Below are 11,962 nucleotides of genomic sequence, written 5' to 3'. Positions count from 1 at the left end.
GTCTGGTTGTTCGGCCAGGACAACTCAGATTCCATCTTCCCTACTCCAAATTTGTTCCAACACTTTCTTCACCCAAGCACTCTCCTCCCAACCAGAACATTTCATGTATCCAAAGAGGTCTCCTCTATTTTTTTTTCTGTAATTGAGTTGTCAACAAATACACAATCAGGCCGTTTAAGGGAATGCTGATTTAAGGGAAGGCTTAACAATGGGACCAGGTTCAACCAGACTTCATTTTCTAACAACATCAGTTGCTGGACCAGAACTAAGAACTAAGAAGAAATCAAAACATTCCTTTGTAAGACCAAAGCAGTCACTCTGAAATCTATGTGTTGAGGCTCATCCACATGACTTGTTGGAGAGTCTTTCAGGAACACACACAGCATCCACTGATTCTTGTTTTTTTCTCTGTTTTTGGATCTCATAAAGCCAGAATTGGAATTGTCATAATCCCTGGATCATGTTACACACGTCATTGTCTATGCTTGGACTGCCTTTTAATTAGTCAGTTAATTAATTAGTAATGTTAGTAATAACATTACCAATTAACGCATGACATAAAAGGAAAGCCAGGACCTTGAGGGGTATCATATGAAGCCTCTTGCCACCACCCATTTACTGTCCCAGCTCAGGGTATTCCTCATCCTAAGTCCTGTGTTCATCATTGTTTTATTCTCCTTTATAATTACCTGTATCATACGTGTGTGTGTGTGTGCACACACGCATTGTTTTTAACTTCATATAACCTGGCTATATATAACCTCTGCGAATTTACCTTTCCACTTAAAACATTCTGTTAAGATTCCTCCATATCGAGGCATGCTGTGCTGTTCCTTCTTTTGAACAGCTGTATAATGCCTTATTTGGTGCCTTCCACACACTCTATTCACCACCTTGCCTGGTGACATCCAGGTTTTTGCCTCCATGGTGACTGCCATGGCAGAGGTTCTCATATGAATCTCCCGTTGAACATGTGCAAGAGTTTCTCTTCGGCATGTGCTTAGGAGTAGATTAGTTAGCTCTAACCTGCTTGAGAATTATGATAAATCTAAAGGGCATGAAGACCTAAATCCAAGATTGTAAACCAGAAAACTCCTAGAGGAAAAACTGACAGAACACCCTTTGACATAAAATCATAGGAATATTTTTTTTGAATCTGCCTCCTAAACCAAATCTGTCTCCTAAAGGGGCTTCCCTACTAACTCAGTTGGTAAAGAATCTGCGTGCAGTGCAGGAGACCCGGGTTCAATTCCTGGGTCAGGAAGTTCCCCTGGAGAAGGAAATGACCACCCACCCCAGTATTCTTGCCTGGAGAATCCCATGAACAGAGGAGCCTGGCAGGTTACAGTCCATGGGGTCACAAGAGTAGGACGCGACTTAGTGACTAAACCTCCACCACCACCACTTAAAGCAAAGGAAATGAAAGGAAAAACAAATTAATAGGACCTAATTAGACCTAAATCTTTTGCACAGCAGAAGACCATTGATGAAATGAGAAAAAGTCTAGTAAATGGGAGAAAATATTTGCAAATGGTATGATTGATAAAGGGTTAATATCCAAAATAAATAAATAGTTCATATGACTCCACATCATAAATAGAAACAACTCACTTTAAAAATGGGCAGAAGACCTGAATGAATTGAAGACCTCTTCTCCAGAGAAGCCAAGCAGATGGCCAACAGGTACGTGAAAAGATGTTCCACACCAATAATCATCAGTTCAGTTCAGTTCAGTGCAGTCGCTCAGTCGTGTCCGACTCTTCGCAACCCCATGAATCACAGCACGCCAGGCCTCCCTGTCCATCACCAACTCCCGGAGTTCACTCAATCTCACGTCCATCGAGTCGGTGATGCCATCCAGCCATCTCATCCTCTGTGGTCCCCTTCTCCTCCTGCCCCCAATCCCTCCCAGCATCAGAGTCTTTTCCAGTGAGTCAACTCTTTGCATGAGGTGGCCAGAGTACTGGAGTTTCAGCTTTAGCATCATTCCTTCCAATGAACACTCAGGACTGATCTCCTTCAGAATGGACTGGTTGGATCTCCTTGCAGTCCAAGGAACTCAAGAGTCTTCTCCAACACCACAGTTCAAATAATCAGGGATATGCAATTCAAAATCACAGTGAGAGAGTGCTGCTTACCTGCCATAATGAGTGTCATCAAAAAGAACACAAATAACAAACGTCAGGGAGGATGAAGGGAAAAGATTGCAAATAGCCAAAACAATCTTGAGAAAGAAAAACGGAGCTGGAGAAATCAGGCTCCCTGACTTCAAATTGTATTACAAGCTACACTAATCAATAAATATAGCATTCGCATGAAAACAGGAATCAATGGAAATCAGTGGGAAAGGATAGGAAGTCCACAGATAAATCCAAGCACCTATGGGCATCTAAACTATGACAAAGGAGATCGGAGTACACTGTGGAGAAAAGACAACATCTTCAATAAATGGTGCTAGGGAAACCTGACAACTACATGCAGAACAGTAAAACTGAAATACTTCCTAATACCATACACAAAATAAACTCAAAATGGACTAAAGACCTAAATATAAGACTGGACACTATAAAATTCTTAGAGGAAAACATAGGCAAAGCACTCTTTGACATAAATTGCAGCAAGTTTTCCATTCACCTCCTAGAGTAATGAAAAATAAACATAAAAATAAACAAATGGGATCTAATTAAATGTAAAAGCTTTTGCAGAGCAAAGAAAACCACCAGCAAGATGAAAATGCAACTTTCAGAATGGGAGAAAATATTTGCAAATGAAGCAACTGATAAGGGATTAGTCTCCAAAAGATCCAAAAATCACATTCAACTCAATATTAAACAAACAAACAATCAATCCAATCAAAAAATAGGTGGAAGACCTAAATATGCCCCTTGGTGCTGGTTTAGACACTAAGTCATGTCCGACTCTTGCAACCCCTGCCAGGCTCCTCTGCTCATGGGATTCTCCAGGCAAGAATACTGGAGTGGGTTGCCATTTCCTTCTGCAGACCTAAATATACATTTCTCCGAAGAAGACATACAGATGGCCAACAGGCACATGACAAGATGCTCACTATCGTTAATTATCGCGTGTGTGCTTAGTCACTCAGTCATGTCAGTAATTATTAGAGAAATGCAAATCAAAACAATAATGAGGTATCATCTCACCTTGGTGGGAATGGCCATCATCAAAAAATCTACAAACAATAAATGCTCTAGAGGGTATGGAGGAAGGGACCCCTCTTCATTGTTGGTAGGAATGGAAATTGGCACAGCCACTATGGAGAACAGTATGGAGGTTTCCTAAAAAACTAAAAATACAACTACGACTATCCAGCAATCCCACTCCTGGGCATATGCGCCAGTGTTTACTGCAGCACTGTTTATAATAGCCAGGACATGGAAGCAAACTGAATGTTCATCAGCAGAGGAACAGACAGAGTAGATGTGGCATACATATACAGTGGAATATTATTCAGCCACATAAAGGAACAACACTGGGACACTTATCAAGATGTGGGTGGACCTAGAGACTGTCATACAGAGTGAAGTAAGAAAAACAAATATCACATATTAATACATATATATGGAATCTAGAAAGATGGTACAGATGAACCTATTTGCAAAGTGAAATAGAGGAGCAGACACAGAGGATAAATGTATGGATACCAAGTGGGGAAAGGAGAGATGGGATGACCTAGGAGACTGGGAATGAGACATACACACTACTATGCATAAAATATAATAGGTAACTAATGAGAATCTCCAGAGAAGGAAATGGCAACCCACTCCAGTATTCTTATCTGGAGAATCCCGTGGACAGAGAAGCCTGGTGGGCTGCTGTCCATGGGGTCGCACGGAGTCAGACACGACTGAAGCGACTTAGCAGCAGCAGCAGCAATGAGAATCTACTGCACAGCACAGGGAACTCTACTCAGTTCTCTAAGGTGACCTAGATGAGAAGAAAATTCAGAAAAGAGGGGAAATATGTATTTATGTAGCTGGTTCACTTTGCCATACAGCAGAGACTAACACAACCTTGTAAACAACTATGTGTGCGTGCTCAGTTGCTAAGTCATGTCGAACTCTTTGCAGCCCCATGGACTGTAACTGGCCAGGCTCCTCTGTCTATGGAATTTCTCAGGCAAGAATATTGCAGTAGATTGCCATTTCATTCTCCAAGGGATCTTCCTGACCCATGGATCAAACCCAGGTCTCCTGCATTGGCAGGCAAATTCTTTACCACTGAGCAGAAAACAACTATACTGCAAATAAATAAATAAATAAGTGTCATCAAAGATGTAAAGAAAAGGGAACCCTCATACACTGTTCACTGTTGGCAGAATGTAAATTGCTACAGCCACTGTGGAAAACAGTTGGAGAGTTCTTAAAAACCTAAAAATAGAACTACCATATGACATGTATGATACATACTTCTGGGCACATATCTGAAAAAAATAAAAACACTAATTTGAAAAGACCCATGCACCCCATTCATAGCAGCATTATTTACAATTGCCAAGATATGAAATCAACCTAAGTGTCCATCAACAGAAGAAGATGTGGTATAAACATACCACATGTAAAGTAGATACAGTATTTTATTACAATGGAATAATACTCAGTCAAAAAAAGAGAATGGAGTTTTACCACTTGTAACAACATAGATGAGCTTGCAGGGTGTTATGCTAAGTGAGATAAGTCAGTCAGAGAAAGACAAATACTACATGATATCATTCATATGTGGAATCTTAAAAATATAACCAACTAGTGACTATAACAAAAAATAAGCAGACCCAGATGCAGAGAACAAACAAAGTGGTTACCGAGGGGGAGAGGGAAGAACGGAGAGCTGATGAGAAATTAAGAGGTACAAACTATTAAGCATAAACTACAAGGATGTATTGTCCAACTCGGGGAAGATAGCCAATATTTTGTAATGACTATAAACCTTTGAAAATTGTGAATCACTATATTGTAGGCTTGTACAATATTATACACAACTCTGCGGTGGTAGTGGTTTAGCTGTAAATTATGTTCAACTCTTGTGACCCATGGACTGTAGCCTGCCCCGCTGCTCCATCCATGGATTTCCCAGGAAAAATACCGAAGTGGGTTGCCATTTCCTTCTCCAGGAGATCTTTCCAACCCAAGGATTGAACCCAAGTCTCCTGCTTGGCAGAAGGATTCTTTACCACTGAGCCACTTTGATATAAATAAATAAATAAATAAATAAACAAATTTTTTAAAGGAAGAAAAGTTCTTTCATCAAATAGCTTATTTCCCAACAGAACCAGAAAGGGGAAGCTCTGCAGCCAAGAACACCATTCCAGGAAGGTGGAGATGTGCCCTGGATTAGCAATCTCCTGGGAAGACTGGGTGTTGCACAAGTCAAGACATACTAAGATGTCAAGAAGTAATTACTGAAAAAAATGACTGGTTTTCCCGATTTGGGAAGCAGCAAGGAAAACTGCTCCTCCCTATTCCAGCTCCCCATGCTAATTCCTCGTTGCACATTGCAGGGAAGTTGCATGGTACGGTGTGGGAAAGGGCTACTCAGCAAACAAGGGTGTGTAGAGATGGGTAGGGGGAGTAACCAGTGAAAAGACACAGAGAGACCCTGAAAACATTGATGCCGAAAGCACTCTCAGCAATAATCACAAAGCTCAACTCCTTGTCCCCATTTTACAGATGCAGAGACCAAGGCCTGAAGAGGAGAAATGATCTAGACTTATCCTGTCTCAGTGAGACCAAGAATTGTAACAGACATCAACTTCAATCATCTCTCTAATAACTTCATTTCTCCTAAAATATCCCCCAGTAAGTGGTTATTCAGGTCTTATTTAGTCATTGGGCAGAGAGCTGCCACCTTTGGAAGCAGCATGGTTTATCTTTGAAGAGTATTGATACAGGCTTAAAATTGAGCTGAAATATGCCTCTTAGTAAGTTCCGCTCCTTCAACTCTATGGTTGCTACACAGACTGGCAAAATAATAACAGCACAATGATAATAATGTGTGTGCGCATGCTCAGTTACCTAGCTGTGTCCGGCTCTGTGGGAACCCATGGACTAGCCCGCCAGGCTTCTCTGTCCATGGAACTGGATCTTCCCAACCCAGGGATCAAACCCACATCTCTTGTGTCTCCAGCATTGGCAAGTGGATTCTTTACCACTGCACCATCTGGGAAGGCCTAATGGTAATAATCAATAATGTCAGATATGCAGATGACACCACCCTTATGGCAGAAAGTGAAGAGGAACTAAAAAGCCTCTTGATGAAGGTGAAAGAGGAGAGTGAAAAAGTTGGCTTAAAGCTCAACATTCAGGAAACGAAGATCACGGCACCTGGTCCCATCACTTCATGGGAAATAGATCGGGAAACAGTGGAAACAGTGTCAGACTTCATTTTGGGGGGCTCCAAAATCACTGCAGATGGTGATTGCAGCCATGAAATTAAAAGATGCTTACTCCTTGGAAGGAAAGTTATGACCAACCTAGATAGCATATTGAAAAGCAGAGACATTACTTTGCCAACAAAGGTCTGTCTAGTCAAGGCTATGGTTTTTCCAGTGGTCATGTATGGATGTGAGAGTTGGACTATTAAAAAAAGCTGAGCGCTGAAGAATTGATGCTTTTGAACTGTGGTGTTGGAGAAGACTCTTGAGAGTCCCTTGGACTGCAAGGAGATCCAACCAGTCCATTCTGAAGAAGATCAGCCCTGGGATTTCTTTGGAGGGAATGATGCTAAAGCTGAAACTCCAGTACTTTGGCCACCTGATGCAAAGAGTTGACTCATTGGAAAAGACTCTGATGCTGGGAGGGATTGAGGGCAGGAGGAGAAGGGGATGACAGAGGATGAGATGGCTGGATGGCATCACTGATTCAATGGATGTGAGTTTGAGTGAACTCCGGGAGTTGGTGATGGACAGGGAGGCCTGGCGTGCTGTGATTCATGGGGTCGCAAAGAGTCAGACACGACTGAGCGACTGAACTGAACTGAAGTGGATGATAATAATACAAATCCACAATCCAAAAATGTGAGGAAAAAAAAAAACAAACAAAACCCTAAAAATGTGAGACGCAAATGTAAGACGCTGATATGATGCATTTGGCACCAAACCTAACTTGAAAACATAAGTGTGTGGGTGTGTAGATAAATCTCGCTCAATATGAGCTGGCTTACAGAAATATCTCTGTGTTTGATTAGAGCACTGTTCCAGACCCACTAGAAAAGTGTTACGTAATATAAGACATCTGGAATGGATAGTTATGATGAAGCATATATATTATTAATATGGGTCAAGAATGGTCTGATATTGGCAATTTCTTATGGTTCAGTTTAATGTTTTTCTAAAATCTGGTCCTGATGACGACCTAGGGCTTTTGGTGACAGAGTCTGCGGCTCTAAAGCACATGTTCCAGCTTTCTTGTGTGTTTAGCTTAGGTTTTGTGAGTGCATTGCTATTTAACCCATGAAATCACGTGTACAACACTCTGCTTTGTAACTGGACTTGCATTATCTCTTTTTTCTGTTACCACCCATTTCATATTAGCTGCACGGTTAGTCAGCTTATCATTAAATTAACTGTGAATTATTCTAGCGGCCTGTGAAGTAACTAGTCCATTTTGTGGTCTTTTGCCACACTGTTTTTATAATTTGCATCATTGGCTACTTAGTTGATATTTAAACGTCTTTGACAATTTCTCTGTGGTTTCATGCTTGATTTCTTCCCGAGTATTTGTTAAGGAACAGTTCCGTATGTTTTCCTTGCTGTTGGAGTTCTCTGATGTGTGTCTGCTTTCATCATTGGTTTTGATTCCCTGTCTCATACAGCTGTCTGCTTAGTCGTCATCAATCCAGACCCCCCTCCCCGCCCCCGAGGCTGTAGTTTCCCCATCCATCTCCCTTCCCCCTTCCCCCCACTTGCTCTGGTCATAGCCGTGCTGTGGTCCACAGCGTGTGTCCCCTTGGTGGGGTTTTTGCTTTGTCTTCATGTCTCATTAAATGGTGTTTTTCCCCCAGAGCAGTAAGTTGAGTTGGTGTATCACTATGCAGTTACAGGAGAAGGCAATGGCAACCCACTCCAGTACTCTTGCCTGGAAAATCCCACAGACGGAGGAGCCTGGTAGGCTGCAGTCCGCGGGGTCGCACAGAGTCGGACATGACTGAAGCGGCTTAGCAAGGACTTTTCACTGACAATCTGTAATCAAAAGAGGAGCCTCCACTTTTTGGCACCAGTTATGTGATGGATTCTACCCCAAGAGTGACTCAAAAATAAATGTCTTCTCCCAAGTCTTTCCCCGGGACTCCAGACTTGTCATCCAACTGCCTCCTTGTAATGTCCTCTCCGCTTACAGTCTAAAATCACCTTAAAGGGTGCACATCTTGACCTGAGATGTGGAACTCCCACAGTCTTCCTTGTCTCCAGGAAGAGCATCTCCATTCTTCTGATGCTCCAGGCAAGAACTTGGACCCAGACTTTTTTCTTCTCTCTCATTCACATTCAGCTCAGTAAGAAATTATGTCTGCTCTATTTCAAAATATATCTGGAATCTGCCATTTCTTGTGACCCTCCCTGCCACCACCCTATCCAGTTCACCATTACTCCTCACCTAGTTTACTTCAATAGTTTCTAACCTAGTCTCTCTGATTCCATCCTTCTCCTTTCAGGCTGTTCTCAACATAGCTACCAGGATGATCCTTTTGAAGTTGAAATCAGAACCTGCCAACTTTCTGCAACGCATCTTCTAAGACTTCCCATCTCCCAGAAGGAGAAGCCAAGTCTTGCCCGGGTCCCACCCCGAAAGGCCCTGTGTGGTCAGGCTCCTGTGACACTGTTCCAGTCTTCACAACCACCTTGATGCTCCTTAAACACACCTGCTTCAAGGTCAGGAGCAATCTTCTATGATACCAGACACCCACAGGGCTTCTCCTCATTCCAGGTCTTCAATCAAATGTCCACTCTCAGGAAAAGTTGCTTTTTCTGACCACCTTATTTTAAATTACAACTAGGGTAACTCCCTAGCTCTCTTTTCTGTTTTTTTTTTAATTTGTTTTCTAAAGCACTAAGGCCATCTACTATACCATAAATTCAACTTATTTTTTGTGGTCTACTGGCCATCTCCCCACACTACACTATAAGCTTCATGAAACCAGGGATTTTTATGTGTTTTCATCACTGCTTTAGCCCATCACTTAGAACACTATCTTACACTCAAGTATAGTAACTCATTATTTCTCTGTAAGCTACTTACCTCTGCCTTGGAATTGAGACTCTCCTGCACTGAGAATCAAGGAGGAAGGGAGAAGTACATTGTAATAGCCAAAACAGATGTTTGTCTCACCGAAGAGGTTATACAGATAGCAATAAAGTGCATGAAAAGATGTTCAATGTTGTTAGCCATTAGGGAAATGGAAATTAAAACCACAATGAGACAACCCTATACACTTAACATAAGAGCTTAAAAACTGTAGTAACTCTAAGTTCTGGAAACAGGATGCAGAAAGGATGTTGGCTCTTTCACACATTGCTGTGGGAAGTAAAATGATACAACCACTCTGGAACAGAGTCTGGCAGTTGCCTATAAACTAAAGGCAACTGTGCCAACTGCATGACTCAGGAATTTCCCTCTTGGGCATTTAGTCTAGAGAAATGAAAACATGTTCACACAAGAATCTGTACACCCATACATTCATAGCAGCTTTATTCTGCTCTCAAAGCTCTAAACAGGAAATAACCCAAATGTTTAACTGGTTAAACAAACTGTGGTCCATCCATACCATGGAACTCCATTCAGCAACTAAAAGAAATGAAGTATTATTTATGTAATAATTTGGACAGAGCTCAAGGAAATGATGCTTAGCAAAAAAAAAAAAAAAAGCGAACCTCTAAAGGACACAGACCGCATGATTCATTTATATGGTGTTTGGCAAATAGCATAATCACCAAGTTGGAGAGAAAATTTGTGATTGTCAGGGTGTAAGGGAGAAAGACTCTTGAGAGTCCCTTGGACTGCAAGGAGATCCAACCAGTCCATTCTAAAGATCAGTCCTGGGTGTTCTTCGGAAGGACTGATGCTGAAGCTGAAACTCCAGTACTTTGGCCACCTCATGCGAAGAGTTGACTCATTGGAAAAGACTCTGATGCTGGGAGGGATTGGGGGCAGGAGGAGAAGGGGACGACAGAGGATGAGATGGCTGGATGGCATCACTGATTCGATGGACGTGAGTTTGAGTGAACTCCGGGAGGCCTGGCGTGCTGCGATTCATGGGGTCTCGAAGAGTCGGACACGACTGAGCAACTGAACTGAACTGAGCTGAAGGGAGAAAGGGGGAGGATGGCAGCTGTGACTACATAATGCAGCGTGCTGGATTTTTGTGGTAGATATTTTTCTGTATCTTGACTGTAGTGATGGTCCCAGGAATCTATACATGTGATAAATATCACAGGACTAAACACAAATACACAAACAGCGCATATAAAGCTGGTAGAATCAGAATATCAATGTCAACTTCCTGATCATGATATTATATTATACTTAGGCAAGATGCTGTTTTGGGGGAAAGCTGAGTAAAGGGTATAAAGAACCTCTCTGTATTTTTTCCTCTGTTCCTGAGGACTCTCCAGGCAAGAATAGTGGAGTAGGTTGCCATGCCCTCCTCCAGGGATCTTCCCAACCCAGGTCTCCTGTATTGCAGGCAGATTCTTCACAGACTGAGGCACCAGGGAAGTGCATTTTTTCCTTACAGCTCTATGTAAATGTACCTCTACAATTATCTCAAATAGTTGTCTAATAGGTCTATGCCCTAACACTCTTATCCTCTTCCCACAGGAAGTTCCCCAGGCACAAATTCAGAATCCACTGACCCTTACTTTAAACAGAATTATAAAAAGGCTGTGTGTTGCGTTCTATGTTGCTTCGGTTGTGTCCAACTCTGCGATCCCATGGACATAGCCCACCAAGCTCCTTTGTCCATGGAATTCTCCAGGCAAGAGTACTGGAGTGAAGTTGCTACTTCCTCCTGCAGGGGATTTTCCCGACCCAGGGATTGAAGCTGTGTCTCTTACGTCTCCTGCATTGGCAAGTGGGTTCTTTACCACCAGTGCCACCTGGGAAGCCCGTAACAAGCTTATTTACCACATTTTGCAGATAATCAGATACATCAGAATGAGGAGAGTGTCCTGGAGTTCTGAAGGTCGCACAACCACGAGACTAAAACTGAGGTCTCCAGATACCCTGTCTGGTGTTTTCATTATTCACCATTTTTCAAGACCTGCTTATACTGAAGGTCTTGATAATACATACCTCTTCATTTGAACCCATACATTTACCACTTTTAAGACCGTGGCTTGATCAAGCACACCAACTGTCTGAAAAAGAACTACAAGGTTAAGTACAAGTTTATAAACTCCTCCAAGATGATTTGATACTAAGTGTGACTACATGTTTAAAAGTTACAATAGCAAAGATTTAGGTTAATCTCAAGGAAAAGTTTCTTATTAGATTTGTTAAACCAAGAATAGGTAACCAAGGAACACACCCTTGGCTGGGATTCTTTGAGAATATGTTAGATGCTTATTTCAACAGGTGTTGGTTAAGATTCTATGGTGTGACAGTTACTACTTTAGAAGCAACAGGAAGGGACATGTCTGCCACCTTAGATTTTATACTTTACTGAGCATGATGAAACAGTTACAGTCTAGTATGAAATAGTCAATGACAGGGGAAGAATGGGAGGCTATAAGAATATAGAGGAGCATCTCACCCCATCCTGGAGGCAGTGAGGTGCAGGGAAGGTTTCTATGTGAAGTTAAAAAAAAAATAGGGGTGTGGTGATATGAAAGGAAAGAAGTGGAAGCTTTCCCAGTGGAGGAACAGCAAATACAACGGGGCTGCTAGTCCACAGTGCATTCGAGGGAAGCACAGCTTGGAAAATAGCAAGAGAAAAGCTGGACGTTGAGGAGAGG

This window comes from Capra hircus, chromosome 8 (genome assembly GCF_001704415.2).
Source record: "Capra hircus breed San Clemente chromosome 8, ASM170441v1, whole genome shotgun sequence".
In the NCBI taxonomy this organism is placed as follows: domain Eukaryota; kingdom Metazoa; phylum Chordata; class Mammalia; order Artiodactyla; family Bovidae; genus Capra; species Capra hircus.
The sequence above is the reverse complement of the archived record's forward strand: the minus strand, read 5'-3'. Positions refer to the sequence as shown.